Consider the following 14903-nt stretch of genomic DNA (forward strand, 5'->3'; position numbering starts at 1 on the left):
TATCTCTCAAGTTGGACTAAACTGTACTCCATGAAGTAATCCCCATTTAAATCCGTTCTTTAGCTTAGGAGTCCATCGCGGACAAACAACGTTTCACGTAATTTATATATATTAAGATTTGTAACATGCCTTATGGATTTACTTAGATCATTTAAAGGTGGTCATTGAACCAGGTCCATCACTAATGATTTCCAAGCCGATACCAGCGCAACCGCTTAGTCTCTGCATTTTAAATATGTTATATCTGCGAATATATTCATTTAAATTACATGTTGTATATGGCAAAGAAAAATGTATTTAAGGCACTTAATTGGATAAGGAATAATGCTTGGGAATGTTTGTATTGCTTAAGAAAGCTTCGTGTCGTTCCTATAAGAATAAAAGATGGTTATTATGGGTATCCATAAGTGATAGACATATTGGACACTTTTTTAGACGTACAATATTGTAGTATATACATTGATCTATCTCGTTAGACAGCCTTGGAAATGTAAGCGCAAAAGAATATGTTTATTTATGACAATCATGTTAGAAATCTCTAAAAATCAATTTTCTTCTACTATATTGTGCATGTATTATATATAAATCTTCCTCTTAAATTACTATATCAATTAAAAAAATCCCCATTATAATCCAATACGCAGTTTTAAATATGTATCTAAGCATACATCGGGACAGACAGCTGGAAACGACTTTGTTTTATACTAGGTAGTATTATTCATAGTTCACTTAATATAAATGGTTCTTTTATACCTATAAATTAATTTCCGGCCGCATTCACTCCGCTCCGAAATACGGCAATACAATTTAATTTACAATTTATACCAACCTAATTCTTAGAAGTTAAATTTTAATTAAAAGGGCGTTGAAAAGTTGATCCTTTGTTGTACATTAAGCGAAGCGGAAAACAAAGTAACGAAGTCATTATATTTGCAACTTGACCAATATTTTAATGGCAATGAAATATTTATACCAATGAATTAATATTTATTTTAATGAGTTCTTATCATCACTTGAATCTTATTCTCGGTTGACATCAAATACAAATTTATTTTTTGAAACTCAGAGTATTTTGTGATAATTAGTTGGGGCTGTCTTTTAAGTGACAAAACCTATGTCAGAAGATACCGCTCTTTCATTTCTACCATAATTAAGTAGTAGATACTATAATTAAGTAGGTTATCCTAGCACTAACTTAGTATGAATGTTTGTGTGACGATGTGTGTGTGTGAGTGTATGTGTGTGGGCTTATCATTTTCGCCTTCAGGCTAGCCTTTCAAACCTGATTCAGGAAATAGAAGCATTTATTAAATAGCTTCACCATCGCGAAGCAGTAATGTGTAAACACTTACACTTAACACTTACTGTGTTTTGGTCTGAAGGGCGCTGTTGCTAGTGAATTTGCTGGGCAAATGAGACTTAACATCTTATGTCTCAAGGTGACGAGCTACGGTTGTAGTGCTGTTTAGAATTTTCGGGATTTTCAAGAATCCTGAGTGGCACTGCAATGTAATGGGTAAGGCGTATTTCCATCAGCTGAACGGCCTGCTCATCTCGTACTTTATTTTCATAAAAAAAACTTCAGGAGTTTCCACAATTGGTATGCATTTCATAAAAGGCATAAAACGCATTTATTTTCTCAAAATTGATTCCTTTAGAATTCTTTTTGATGTCATTTCTAATATACTAGACACTACTACCGCTTCGGAAACAAATGGAGCATTTCATACCATTCCTATATGAATAAATGCTATTTCTATCTGAATTCAATAAACTGGAAAAATAAAACGGACCTAGTAGCTACAGAACGATAAGTTTACTTTATTCCTTCTGTAATATTTACGGAGGCATATAAATACTCGCGTGTCTTAAAAGCTTTATCGGCGAGAACAAACTTTCTCCGATTAACAAGTTCGGGGAACCGGAAACATTCTATGCTTTCTTATATATCTCTTTAACAGGACGGTCGTGTACTTCGATGTCGTGAAGGACTTCGTTAAGGTTTAGCACAGTAGCCTAATATATTTATACCTTTACGAATCGGAAGTTTATCTTACAAATCTCTCGAATCAGACATGTTAGTGTCTCATTGAGTACGCTAACGGTATTATTCAACTGCGCTTCATGCATCCCTATACTTTTGCAGACACCTCAAGCCCCTGTCGTTGAGTTGGGAAACTGTTTCAGAAAATCGTCTAATAAAAATAATCTGACTAAGAGTATTCTACGATAGGATGGACATATTATAATAAGGCATAGAAATAGGTCCCCATTTTGTCAGATAAGCCTGTACGGTACTGTATTCCTTTACACGTGGGAGGCTCCTTTGCATTGGATGCCGGCTAGATTATGGGTACTACAACGGCGCCCTTTCTGCCGTGAAGCAGGACAACTTATGTCTCAAGGTGACGAGCGCAGTTGTAGTGCCATTCAGAAATTTTGGGTTCTTCAATAATTCTGAACAGCATGTAATGGGAAGGGCGTACCAATTACCATCAGCTGAACGTCCTGCTCTCGTCCCTTATTTTCATTAAATAAAGGCCAACTACGTCACATATTTAGGCGCTAAATAGCAATATCATATTAACAGGATACGTAACAAAGTCCAGTTTGTCCTCACTATCCAATCCTATCCACTCTTATGCTCGCATAACAAGCTATGACTCCCCCGCCCGGCTTCGCTGTAAAAGCCTTCAGGGCTATCAGCACAGAGGAGGTTTTTAGTCGGTAGGGGGTGTTTCCACCCGAGCCCGACATATGGGCCCCTTTTCGGGGTCTTCAATACGTAAATGTATTTTACTCCTCCCAAAAAAAAAAGCTATCACTCAGACACAGGGTGAATATGTACACAGTATTCGTACGTCATATTGAGTCGGCCGAGAGCGTCGTATTTGCCACGCTCATCCGCACCACCTTCGCCGAACATATTCGGCACCACCTGCAAACGATATACGAATATGCACGGCCACGATGATAAAGATAAAATGAAATTTTATCATCATTTTATTTCATTCTCATCATCATCTTTTCCCCTTCCCACAAGCACACAGCCGGTTCGAGTCTCCTTAGGAGACTCCCCGCGACTTTTGTTGCATAGTCTTTGCGGCCTCTACGGCCCATGTCCCATGTCGCAGTAAAAGCCTTCAAGGCTGACAGCATAGAGGAGGTTTTTAGTCGGTAGGGGGTGACACCCGAGTCCGATATATGGGCCCCGTTTCGGGGTCTTCAATACATAAATGTATTTTTCTCCTCTCCAAAAAAAAACGCTGCTCTGTTTTATGTTTGGAGTCTGAGTTCTGACCGCCGACCTTCACCGCAATGTTGTGTTGCACACCACCGCTACTTCGACAAGGCGACCCTCTACCGATGCATCTCATTGAAGGATTAATGTTACGACATGTTACCGCACTTGGGTGTGACACATATCAAATGACCTCGACACAACCTATTCCATCCCGATGATGACATTAAAATACGCCAACAAGACACCGACAACAACACGTACTCAAAGCAACCGATGCAATGTCCCTTTTCTCCAACCGCTGGCGGGTGCCACCTAGACACAGGCCAGCTGTCTGTCTGTCTGTTTAGTGCACCGCTGGGCTGAAGTTCAAGTCTTCCAGGAGACACCCCTTTACTGTAGGCTTTAAAATAAACATGGCATTACCTTAACTCAGTTATGCGCGATAAAATCTTTTAAGTTGCCAGCCATACAAAGATTCTAAAAAAATCCAACCAAACCTGCTTTAAAGAGCACTGCTTCAGTCTTGTGTTGTGGTTGTTTTAGTTTTCATCCAAAGGCTGATATTCTCAGAGCTAATGTGAAAAGCAAGTTAATGTATAAGAATATTCAAGATTTTTTTTATATAGGAGAAGGCATACAGGCAAGAGGCACACGCGATGGGGAGTTTTGAGGCAGCTACCCATTGATATCCGCAAAACCAGGGTTCAAAAGATGCGTTGCCGGCCTTTAAGGTAGTTAGTCTGTTCTCTTCTTGGTCCCTAAGTTGTATCGGTTTGGGATATAGCAGCCGTTAAATGATTCCACAAAGTGGCACTACGATTCAAAAAAATTTGGTGTAAACCACGCCTTATATATTTGCAGGCGGTGACTTATAGTGAAGCACTGTCTTACCTTACCGAGTATGCCAAGCTTTTTAGAGCCCATCCATACATAGAACCTCATCCAAGACCATGGAAGTGAACGGCAGTCGATATATCGACACCAAACATGCTGATACAGGCTGTGGCAGTGAAAGGAGTGATCTCGAATCGAGGTGATACGGCATAGAGAGATGTTTTGAGATGATCACCACTGCTTCCTCGTCACCTGCATATGCCACAAATTTGGCTTCCATTGGTAATTAAAGTTGTAAGGTTAGCTGGTATCGCACAGTAATCACTCGCAGTGTAAGTATACATCACCTTCCACGAGAAATTCCCCTTTGTCAGGCTACTACTAACCAAAGTGAGATCGATGATGGAACTTGCCTATCCTTTTATGAAGGTTAGTCTACTACCACTGTTGAATGATCATTATCACCATACCATTATCAGTGGTCTCCCCGTCCAAGACAGCCATGCACTTCGCCCCACGTATTATCTTTTAACCTATTCAATAGCCCAAGATATCAAATCCCCGGCGATTGCCTCTAGGAAGTGATGTTCTAGCCAGTCGATCAAGGAAATGTATGAATTCACTGAATGTTTTATTCATCGAAATAAAATTAAAAACTATTAATCTATACCTATAAATATCCACGGACGAGAAAAAAAAGAAGGACTTCGTGTCACCTTACATAACAGTGAGGCACCAAAACAAGCCGGTAAACGTGTGAATACATAGCCCCACGCATACACTTACACTTATACAAGCCGATCGGCCGCCATTATGAGATTCGCCATCGTCTATGACAGATCAGTTGGCGTCTCAATAAAATATTATAAAAATGCCATCGTGCGTTATGAAAAGGTGTAAAAACAATACTATAAAAATATTTGTGGATATATTATTATTTAAAGGAGAAAAAATTGTGTAACTGGTATACCCCGTAACCGCACACACACTAGCATAAAGGTACTTTCTAATATCAAGGCGCGGAGTCCTTCTTTTTTTACTAGTCCGTGTAAAAATCTAGTGTTTTTTCCATCAAAACGGCAATATGTCCAAGCTGCAGTTCAAAGCGATATCGCTTTGAACTTAATTTCCCAAAAAGGTATAAATGTTTTTAAATATATATAGGAACCATTTTTAATAGTGTAGTAGTTAAAATAATTCCCCTCCTGTATCCTCCTCCATATCTCCTGTTACCTGTCACATCAATAAGGCACCAGGAAATCATATTCACCTCAATGTAAAGAAATACGTTTATATCACCAAGTGTTCCATAAGTGAGTATATTTCTTAATATTACCACAAATATTATGTTGAGAGTCAGTTATCAGTAGGTGTATTTAATTGAACTCATAGCAATTGACACATGCTGCTAAATGACAATCAATAACTAGTTATGAGAGCTGTATCCAATTGACTCAGTTCAATTTCTTCGGTTTGTATTATATGTAACCTATTTCAAATTAAATTACTATTGAATGTTGTTGAAATGTTGATTTATTTGTTTTAGCATTGAAAAGTATCAAATACAGTCACGAATCTCCAAAACATTTTCTTAAACATGGGCATCTTCTGCTACAATGATTGGACAGGAGATTTTGAGCTGCCTATAAATAAATGAAAATAAAATAAAAGGCATTTATTTCAGGCATAATCAGACCCACAGTTACAAAAAATTAAGAAACAACAAAAAATTTTAAACTACATATTGCACATATTATATATAAGCAGTCTTTTTTTGGTTCATTACCTATCATGGTTCTACATTTCAAAGAGCTTTCACGACGCTTTTTCGATGAGACGTCCTTACCTATTACACCTTAGTGAGGGAGGCATATGACTACGAATAAATGCACCCAATAGCAAAGAATATGTAATAGTATAAGTAGTGAAGTGAGCTCCGCAAATTCAATTAAAGAAATAAGGACTCTTGAAATTTTTATTCACCTAGAAGTTGCCTCTCTTTCTATCGCGTGACCCTTACCTCTTCTGACGACATTAGGTTTGTCTTCTTTACCTAACTGTACCTAGTAGTGTAAGATCAACTTATAGAAATAGCTCAGTTTTTCCATAATATAAATAGGCATGTAATCGTAATTTTAAATCAATATTCTTTCGTTGTCAAATCAATATTAGTTGCAGATAGTAATTTATGCGTTAGAAGACCACGAAATAGTCAAACCTACTTAGTATAGGAAATAAATAGGTTGTAGCTATAATTAATGGTTATTTTATTATAATAACTAGCTGACCCAGCAAACGTTGTATTGCCATATAAAGTAATAAATAAAAAAATCCATTGCGATTTTGCAACCCTATTGCGTATCTGTAGATGTAACAGAATAATATAAAAATCGCGATGGAAAATTGATAGAAGATTCAAGTTGTATGTATTTTTAAAAGTTGTATCATAAAAAAATTAAAAATAAATAATTAATCTAAAAATTAAAAAAAAGTTTTGGGGTGGACTACCCTTAAAATTTAGGGGGATGAAAAATAGATGTTGTCCGATTCTCAGACCTATCCAATATGAACACAAACAAACGCCGTTTTGGAGGAATTTAACTACAAACACCGCGACACGAGAATTTTATATATTAGATAATCACTTTAAATGAGATTGTTTCAGCGTCTTTAGGAAGCTTTAAAAATAATTTTGGAACGCAATAACCTTATGCTTTGCTTTTTTATGTTATTTTAAATGTTCTGTCATACCGTGAAGTAGGTGACTTACTGGATAGCCTCTCTATAGGGCGTACTAACGATTTCGGTACCTATACGGGGAGAGAGACAGGTCTGCCAATAATAATAATAATATTGACACACTTTTTACACAAATTATCTTGCCCCAAGTTAAGCATATATAGCCTGTCTTATGGGTTACAAGACAATGATATATTTAATACAATATACTTATTTAAACATACAAAAATTCATATAAACATACATAAATACATTTAAACATCCATGACTCGGAAACAAACATCCATATTCATCATATAAATGCTTGCACTTACCGGGATTCGAACCCGGGACCTCTAGCTTAGTAGGTAGGATCGCTAACCCAGTGTCATCACCGTCCCGAACGCGATACCGATACCAGCACCAGTCCAAACGCTGCATAGCTCATGCAATAGCGTTAGGTCACTACCTCACTTGTACACTTGGCGGCCGGTCTGCGCTATCCCTATAACTGGTTACGCTGGAAAGCTGCTTTGAGCTACCAGCCATAAGTAGCGTCATTTTAAGTAAAAACCCAGTGACATATATGGAAAACAAAAAGGCTCGTAAACTACGAGGCACAGATTCTTCCTCAAACCCAACAATTAGAGATCATGAAAAAGCATCGCTGACCCTCTTCTGGTTGCAGAGTAAAAATTCTAAGCAATGACTGTCGAAGATGGGTCTTAGTTTTCCATAAATAAGACAAACAAACATTTAAAGATACCGCTGAGTTTACCAGATCCATAACTTGAATGGAGCTGTTAAATGTTAGGTATGTCGGTGCAACCTGCCACGGTAATGTTCTAACCATAAACTTAAAACATACTAGCGTCCAGACAAATACAGCGTGAGACAGAAGAAAATGTCCAACGGAGATACGGCAAGAAAGAAAAGGTAAACGTTATAACGTTATATTATTAACGTTATTGTAACTATTATCAGCCTCAACAGACATGACATCCGTATAATGGTGGGCACCCTAACGGGTCACACATCACTAAACAAACATCTTTTCACAATCGGCGTAAGGGACAGTCCTAAGTGCAGAGGCTGTCTGACCGAACACGAAACGGTCGCTCACGTAATCCTGGAATGTGCGGGGGTGGTCAACCAACGGGCAACAACCTTAACCAATACGAGGTCGCTCCAGGAAGTCTGCGAACACCCCTTGAATGTTCTGAACTTCTGGAAGGAGCTGGGCTGGTTGGAGTAACTGGCCATTACTGCACGCAAAATGGACCAATGCCAGTGGTTTCATTGCGGAAACAGGAGCCCCTATACCATACCATACCATACCATCTATTGTAACAGCTGTAACCTTTTGAAGCGAAGATTTATACAGACGTTCGGGCCATTGGACGCGTGGGCTCTCTGGTCCGTCGTAACCGTCAGATTTTTTCGTCTCATGAGAGCGTCAGATTTAGTACCAAAACTTAAAAAACAGATCAGTACACAAAGCTCGAATTACATGAAAAACGGACATATTAAATTAAATATAATGTGTCTGATCTAATCGATATATAGTAAATAAAGAATAAATAGATTAGATTGATGAGAAAGCTCATGGTCGCTCAGAGGGCAATGGTGACCGCTATGCTCAGAGTTTCCCTGCGAGATCGAATCAGAAATGAAGAGATCCGTAGGAGAATTATAGTCACTGACATAGCCCAGGTGGTTGTGAAACTGAAGTGGCAGTGGGAAGAGCACATAGCTCGACGGACAGATTGCCGGTGGGACAGAAAAGTCTTCAAATGGCGACAATGTACTGGAAGACGCAGTGTTGGTAGGCCCCCAACAAGATGGACCGACGATCTGGTTAAGATCGCCGGAGTTGGTTTGATGAGGGCAGCGCAGGACCGGTCGTCATGGAGGTCTTGTGGGGAGGCCTTGGTCCAGCAGTGGACGTCTTCCGGCTGATGATGAGTTTAGATTTTGTTATCTTCGATTTGTTAGTATTAATGTACGCATCGTTCAATACCCACTCGGTAGCCGGTAGGCACACGAAAACCGAAACTGTATAACACAAAAAACGAGACCATTGGGTCGTTTCTGAAAAATTAATAAAGAATTATAAAGTTGTCCTTATCGGCAGTCGGCACTCCGCAGACGGCAAGTGTTCGCGTACCGCCATACGAGTCGCTCTGTATAATTCATTATGACCTTCCTATACTCTTTAACGAAATTTGGTCTTCCTCCGCTATATACGATAATTCTTCGCTTCTTTCGGGAGTACCTAGATGACACTGTTATTTTTTCATTGACGAGTCGTCCACAGCCAATATTAAACTGGCGAAGCACTAGCTGACGGTCCTAACATATTTGTAATTTAATTATGATTATTTTATGACAGTACAATATTGTATATTTTGTCAAAAAGAGCGCAAAAAAAGAATGCTGGGAGAGTTTCTTGCGCCGCCTCTCTCTCTTAGAGCGCCATATGTTTCCGAAGCGGTAGTAGTATCTAGCATATTAGAAATGACATCAAAAAGAATTCTAAAAAAATCAATTTTGAGAAAATAAATGCCTTATATACCTTTTATGTACGGGGCTTACTAACTCCATCAAGTAATGAATCTTAATAATATTTCCCCTACGTTTTTTTCAATTCTGAGAATTAAGAACCCACTATTGTCCATCGCCGCTTTGTAATATTTTTTACGCTACCAAGTTGTAGCCTCAAACCGGTATTACATCTAACGATTCAATTAAGAACGAAGGTTAAGTTAACCACGATGACTTGAGGTAAGTATTAATTTATAATATTCATGGATGTATGTCGAAAAAGTAGCAGACATATTATCATGTTCGCAAGTCGTAATGTGCGAAATAACATGTCTGATAGTAATAAAGCAGATTAATTGTAAAAAAAAAATAATTTCAATTAATTTTAAAACTAATTTCAATAATATATAAATCAAACAAAAACACTACTTCAACAATGCACAGTATATACACATTGAACTTTCACTAAATCCATTCAATTTCACTTATAAGATATACACAGCACTAATTTTGTACACAACGTCAGCTGTATAGCTACAGATATACTGATATTAGCGTTTCGGTAACGCGAACTCACGATATTTCACCCATACGAAAAATGTCTAGTAATATAATATATTTATACCATAAATTTTCCTCTACCAAAAAGAGCCCAACTCGGCTAAAGAAATTTTCACTTCAATAACGTTTACGACGTTACCCATACGTAACAGAATTTGGCAACGATATAAATAATTGACAAAATGATTATGAACAAGATGTCTCATCATCTCTTGTTCAATACACAATAATATATTAAATTAATTATATAATTATTGGTATTACTTCAAGCAGAAATGCAGGCATTACTGTGTTCCGGTTGTCTTTATGTCGGGCTGTGACACACGTACCCGTCTGCGTGTCCGCCTTGATGCTGTAAAATTTTGGTAGAAAATAAATAACTTAACTACATATTAATAGTGCTTGTTTTTTGTCTATACCTTTTTATTACCTTGAATATTGTGTACTTCTGAATCAATATCAGGAGTAGCTTCAAGGGTCTCTTTGTTAGTAGAGGTGTTTGATATGGTTTCAGTAATTGTCATTGGTGTAGGCTGTTCTAAAGGCTGCAAGTGGAAATGAAAAATATACAATTGATTAAGCATTATATCATAAATAGTCATACACAAATAACCATATGAATAACACTTATAAAACATATAATATTGATAATCCTTTATCTCAGATATAAGTAGGTTGGTATGTATATTATATTTCTTAGTATATTAATTACTCATTTTTTATACTATGTTAGTATGGTTAGTAACACATACTTTGAGCCCAATGGTTGTTTCCATGTACTGCTTAAAGAGGAGGGAGTTATTAGCAAATATATAGGTATATAAACATAATATAGTATATATCTGTGCAAATCATAAATAACAAGCATTACCTCAGGAAAAGCTGGCACATTGCAACCTGGTATATTTGGCTCACCAAAACCATGTCCCATTACAGCGATGACCTTTAAATCGTTCTGGGATAATATGCCAGCTGTTGGTGGCCCACCACCAGTGCCAGTGGCAGATCGAAGCGCTGCTGCATTGACTTTTTTGGCCAAGTATTTTTTATCAGCCCACACCTTAGCACGAACATGATATAATGAGTAAATAAAAGCGAAATGTTCATAAATTAAAACAGTTACACATATTGTTAGTGATTATAAGTTAATTTAACTTAATATTTAAAATCGTTTATTACCTTCTTCCACTGCTGCACAGTTTTTACAGCACCTCCAAGGCTATTTAAATGGCTTGTGATATTATCCCACAATCTTTTTGATTGAACACGACCCTCTACGCTATGTATAAGGCCACGGGCTAAATCTGGATTTTTCATCATGAAATCCATAAGGGTTTCGATTTGAGTACCCGTGGCAGACATTTTATTTAAACTGTAAAAAATAGTTTAAAAATTATGTTTCTAAGATCTATAAGTAGATATTTTTATTTTAATATTAATAATTAAATAAAACTTACTTGCTTAAAACTTTTATATTACTACTGAAAAATTTTAAACCAAATAACCGCGACACTACCACAGATTAAATTAAAATATAATGACATGTAATGTCAAATTTAATAAAAATAGCATATTTTCTTGCAGGAAAATAGATTTTTTCTTAAATAGATAATTAAAACGTAATATAAGGCAATTCCACTATTTAAATACATGTTAACATAACGAAAAACTTATTTTTAATTTGTTATCGGTTTTCACACGATTTATCGGTAATATAAGTATGTACATTAATATCATCTTTGTGTAATTTTTTTATGTCTATGGTTCCGAAACGAATTACGTCCGCACTATTCGGATCCGAAGTACTTTGGTAATAGGATTTAAATCGAAGTTCGGCGTTCTTTCGTTTCGGACCGAAACTACGTATTTCGATTTTCGTAATAGACCTCCAGAATTTGGCAACGATATAAATAATTGAGAAAATGATTATGAACAAGATGTCTCATCATCTCTTGTTCAATACACAATAATATATTAAATTAATTATATAATTATTGGTATTACTTCAAGCAGAAATGCAGGCATTACTGTGTTCCGGTTGTCTCACCGCTAGTTGCAGAAAGCATCCATAAATTTAATGTTTCATTATAATATCACAACCTATCTTTGAATGTCAAAATGAAAAAGAAAGTGACGGTATTATATTTAATGAAACATTAACTTTAAGGATGCTTTTTGCAACTACCGCTCAAATTGACGAGGGTTTTTGCAATGTCGTTCAGAAACTCTTTTTCTTATAAAAATATAAAATAAGCAAATGAAATCGATTGAAACATTAAAATAATATTCTTTGATCTCTAAATCTCTAAATTAACTCTGAAATCAACCTTAAAAAAGGATTCTGCTATTTATGGTCTCGAATTGATTTACAAACATGAAATTTAGCACACGATAAATTGGATAATATATAATAAATAAACGAGGCTCCTTTGCACAGGATGCCGGCTAGATTATGGGTACCACAACGGCGCCTATTTCTGCCGTGAAGCAGTAATGTGTAAGCATTACTGTGTGTCGGTCTGAAGGGCGCCGTAGCTAGGTAAATTACTGGGCAAATGAGACTTCATATCTTATGTCTCAAGGTGACGAGCGCAGTTGTAGTGCCATTCAGAATTTTTGGGGTTTTTCAAGAATCCTGAGCGGCACTGCATTGTAATGGACAGGGCGTATCAATTATCATCAGCTGAACGTCCTGCTGGTCTTGTCCCTTATTTTCATAAAAAAAAAATTTCACGCTCACAACTCGCGAGAGTAAGACGTTGCTTGTCACACACACTAAATTAATATTCCTGGCCTGTTTTTATTGGTTGTCTAACAACAAAAGACTCTATCTAGATTATAGATGTATAAATAATCTAAGGTTGACTCACGAAAATCTGGCACGAGACTTAAATATCACGAGTCTTTAAAACTTACAGGTCAAACTTTAGCGGAATTTAGAAACTAAAAAAAACTCACAATATTTGGATAATCGTTTCTTGATGTTATGCTAAAAGTTTAATGGAGTGTGAAAGAAAGCCCATTTAGCCCCTAATTAATAGCAATGACGAAGCGTACATTAAAATATTAAATTATGAAATTCCCGTAATTTCTTGTAATTATTTCTTCTACATGTTATTTATTTTTTATTTAAATTTTATGGTGCATTAAACATTTTTGAAATCAGTATTTTTTTCACTTTTTAATGTAAATTCTTACAGTCCTTGAGATATGTGTATTCGATATTTTTTGTTCTTTTTTACAATTTACTTACTTAGTATGGCCATAAGTTTTTTTTTTATATAAATAATATATTGCAATCTGTCTAGGACGACATTCATCAATAGGTCATGAATTTATATATATCGGGCTTGTGCGATACTCGTCCATCGACAAGTCCGCTTCATTAAAATCAATCTACAGTAGAAGATCCTGTGGGTTTTTCCTTTTTAACCTTCTTGTTATGGAAATACTCAGGAGGTGCCTTGCAAGTACATTTGGATGGTGCGAAATTCTTGTATTATAGGCTTTCATTTTGTCCGTTATTTCTTGCTTAACTGTTTTCATGTTAAGGTCATGATGCAATCTGTGGTTTGTGATATACCATGGTGCGTTAACTATCATTCTTAGCATCTTTGACTGAAACCTTTGCAGGATCTCAATGTTTGAGTTTGCCGCCGTGCCCCACAGCTGCAATCCATAAGACCATATGGGTTTGATGATGCATTTATAGAGAAGCAGCTTATTTGTCAGTGATAACTGTGACTTTTTGTTTAACATCCAGTACATTTTCCGAACCTGTTATCTCATTGCCAGTCGTTTGGTGAAGATATGCTTTCTCCATGTGAGTCTCTTGTCAAGCTCTAAGTATTTGCCTAAGTATTTTGCCTCATCGGCTTGTGGGATCTGAACTCCATTTAATGTTACTGGTGGGCAGGTGGGCAGGTGTTATGCCGAGTAGTGAAAGTTACTTGGACAGATTTTGATTCGTTTGCCTTTATACGCCAATCTAATAGCCATAAGTTATGTAACAAATAAAAATGCAGTTATATTTTTATGACGTTAAGTAATATAAATAAAACTTAAATGTATTGAAGACTCAGAAATAAATAAGAAAGAATTCTTTTCAAAATGAATTTAATGCAATCCTACCTACCTAGTAAGTTAGGTTTAAGAGAGTAAGTGTATTGCTAAAAGGTTTCACAATACATCTAGGACAGTTTCTTCATACACTTTGGCTAAAATTTTCACTTGTTTTTCATAGAAAAATAGAATATCATCCACTATCTTCCTAGTGCGGTGTTTCCGGGTCGATACAACATGAGTACTATCAAAAAAGCATGTACACCTTTCTTTAAAGGCTGGCAACGCTCCTGTGATTCCTTTGGTTTGTCCTCTTTTTCCAAAATAAAAGGCTGCTTTTATTCTTGATAAGACACCCCTTGCCAATCCGCCTGCAGCAGGATAATGTCCACGTTTTTTGGCAACTTGTGAAGCTTTTTGAGGCTATAATCGCACACTTAGTCATTAAGGTTGCTGTAGTGCTGTTCGATTGTGAAATTTTTTTCATTAGTGAAAAGGATCTGGGAGCACGAGTGCCTCCGACAAGCCGAGCAAAAACAAGCGGCACAGCTGTACCATTCTTTTCTCGAAGCATCATCAGGCCATTTTCGACCAGTATAACTTCGTTGTGGATAAAACTAGAAGCCTGGATTTAAAAATAGTAGCGGTTTAAAAATGATGATTAGTCAAAGTTTCTTAATTTTGTCAATTACTTACTGACAGACTGACCGATCATCAAAAGTTTAAGGCACTTCTAGTAGACAAAGAAGCTTTAAATATAGAATACAATTAGTACAAAGTGATTTTTAATATTACATGGTCATTGTACGATAATGTTAGGATAGCTGACAGAAGGCCTCTAAATAGGGACTAAATAAATTGAGTGTTACATGGATCCCAAAACTTTTTACAGTAGAAGAACTGCGAGACTTGTTATTTTTGTTATGTTTTGATGGCTATT

General features: G+C 36.5%; 1 long non-coding RNA gene across 1 annotated transcript; it reads right to left on the reverse strand.

The window, feature by feature from the left end:
- Positions 1 to 10331: 10331 nt before the first annotated feature.
- On the reverse strand, positions 10332 to 11409 carry LOC126980168 (uncharacterized). Its single transcript, XR_007732967.1, has 3 exons — positions 11359 to 11409; positions 11081 to 11273; positions 10332 to 10446 (listed from the first exon to the last, which is right to left on the reverse strand). It is a non-coding gene; the product is annotated as an uncharacterized LOC126980168 (long non-coding RNA).
- Between the last annotated feature and the right edge of the window lie 3494 nt (positions 11410 to 14903).

Source organism: Leptidea sinapis, chromosome 5, assembly GCF_905404315.1.
Source record: "Leptidea sinapis chromosome 5, ilLepSina1.1, whole genome shotgun sequence".
NCBI classification, from domain to species: domain Eukaryota; kingdom Metazoa; phylum Arthropoda; class Insecta; order Lepidoptera; family Pieridae; genus Leptidea; species Leptidea sinapis.